The 2,570-nt window shown below is 39.1% G+C and overlaps 1 pseudogene; it reads right to left on the minus strand.

Moving 5' to 3' along the window:
• Positions 1-472: 472 nt before the first annotated feature.
• The window catches only part of LOC102491044 (C1GALT1-specific chaperone 1-like), a 3,085-nt pseudogene continuing 987 nt past the window's right edge, over positions 473-2,570 (minus strand).

Below are 2,570 nucleotides of genomic sequence, written 5' to 3' on the forward strand. Positions count from 1 at the left end.
TCTCCCTTCTCCTCTCAGGATCTTTTTTTTTTTTTTAAAGGAAACATAGCTAATGGATTTAATCACTAATTCACAAGTAGAGATTTCACTTGCATATCTTAGAAAGTTATAAAGACATGTTACATTTTTTAATTGGCAAAAATATGTTACACAGACTTTTAATGTTCATAATTTAGGATTTATCACATAAATATAACATTTATAAATATTTATATCCTTTATTTGCAAAATTATTCTTCTTAAAACATTTTCAACAAAATTAAATTTGTCATATGTATCTTAAGGAAAAAAATACCACCTACTTTAACACGTATTACTAAACTTTAATGTGTGATTATACCAGTGCCACCAAATTAGGAAAAAAAAAACATATAACTTCTGCATTAGGATATATATTGTCATTATTTATAATATACATTGATCATATACATTTATTCTATACATTGATCATATACATACTCTTGTTCACTTCTCAGTCATTGTCAGAACCATTTGGAAGTAAGAATACCAATGCATCATTGAAAACATGCCCAAATCCCCTAAGATGGTATACCCCATACATCATTACATGTATCTGATTAGGAGTCAGTCCATTAAAAGTAACAGCCATATCTGAGCAGCACCCTTCTACTACCTGGTTGGGATGATTAGTCATTGCCTCTTTAATAAAAAACCCAACAGATTTGGTATTAAACACATCTTTTCCATCGGCATCTACTGCATTTTCTGCAAATACTCCAGCATATTTCAGGTAGACTGCTAGCTGCTTATCTTCAGCTATCTTCCAAATCATCCCTCCCTGTTCAGGATACTTTTCAGGGACATTGAGAAGGCTATTAAGTCTTTTCGTTGATTCCATGCTTAACATAATTACTCATTCCATACTCACATATTCAAGGTCTCCAGATTTTATAGTGTGGCCTAGATAGAAAGGTTGTGATGGATCCTATTTTAATAAAAAAAAAAAAACTTCAGGTTTTCAATAATAGCAAATGTAGTGGGGTCCGCAAGGAAGAACCAGTTGTATTGATCTTTGTACTTATCAAATGCGTATTTATAGGCTTTTTTCATCATTAACCACATGTCCTTTGTTTCCATGTTAATCGACTCAAAACACTTTAACGTTTTTTTTTTCCCACTTCTCTCTGCCAGTCAACCTTCCAAGGCCAGTCCCACATTCCATTCCAGAGCCCTGAGCTCAGAATCTTTCATTTATGCCAGACACACCATTTTTTTGGCCTCTGAATTCCCTTCATATTTGGAAGAGTGCTTTTCATTATGCATAACCATGGCTACTTTAGATAAACAAACAAAAACCACATCCACTGCAAGGCATAGAAAAGTGCTGGACTGGTCCCACAACACATAACTAATGACTACCTCTCCTTGGTGTGTCCTGTAAGCCTAACCTCCAGCATCTCCTCTACTCCAAAGCTGTTTAATAGGGGCTCACCTTCCCTGAAACGCCCATTGGTCAACTCTGCTTGGAAGCAGGACACTGAGGTAGAGAGGTCAGCAGCTGTCCTGTTGTCCCTTCCTTATGTAAACACAGGCTCTGTACCTTTGGCTGCTTGGCCAGCCCAAGGCTATTCATTTGCTGTTAGTCTCTCGATTTGGAAGTGTGGACTTGGTTGACTTTGGGCTCAGACAGTGCTAAGCCTGTGTTCTTCTCTGACATGTCTTCCCAGGGAAAGGTCCCCTTGGGAAAAGGCTGTCATATTGTCACCTCCACCTGTTATGATTGCAGCCCTTGCTCACACACACTGTACCATGCCCAGGGCTGAGAACTGTGCATGCATCACCTTATTTAGGTATCCCAACAACTCTTGGAGTTAGCACTATTATTTTCCCCATTTTACAGATAAATGGACGCTCAGAGAGGTAAATAACTAGTTCAAGGTCATATAATAAATAGTATCTAAAATCTCGCTGGAAACCTTTGCCACTTGAAGTGTGGGTAACCAGCAGTGTTATCATCTTCTAGCAGAATGAACCTCACCTGGGAGGTGACTAGAACTATAGAGCCTCAGACCCCCACCCCAGGTCTTCTGAATCTGCATTTTCACAACAGATCAAGATGATTCGCATGTGTGTTAAAGTTACAGAGGCTCTTCTCTGAGTCTCTGTGTGGTGCCATTCATTACTTAAGAAAGAAAACACATCATTTAATGGATAAAAGTTTGGATCGTGCATCTGTGTCTGTCTTCTTGGAAACATACATGTTCTCAGCAAATAATTTTCCAATTCTTACATCCTGCATACCTTGCCCTTTGTCTTGCCATCCCTGATCCCCCATCCCCCACCCTCTGCTATGTCCCATCTTCCTCCTCCATTGTCCCTGGCATCCATGGTTGCCCTTCATGCCTTCCGCACCCCCCATTCATTTGTTCTGCCAATGAGCTTAATTAGTCTAAATATATCCAATAGCTAGCACAGCTGACACATACCTATACATGTACCCAAATCTGACCCTAGGCATAAACCCCAGTGAGTAGAATGAACATACTATAAAGTAGTACCCAGCTGTGCCCATACAGCTCGCTGCAGTCATCAAATGTGCATTTTTTTTC

The sequence above is a fragment of the Tupaia chinensis genome, unplaced genomic scaffold (assembly GCF_000334495.1).
Source record: "Tupaia chinensis unplaced genomic scaffold, TupChi_1.0 Scaffold144756_1, whole genome shotgun sequence".
NCBI lineage: Eukaryota > Metazoa > Chordata > Mammalia > Scandentia > Tupaiidae > Tupaia > Tupaia belangeri.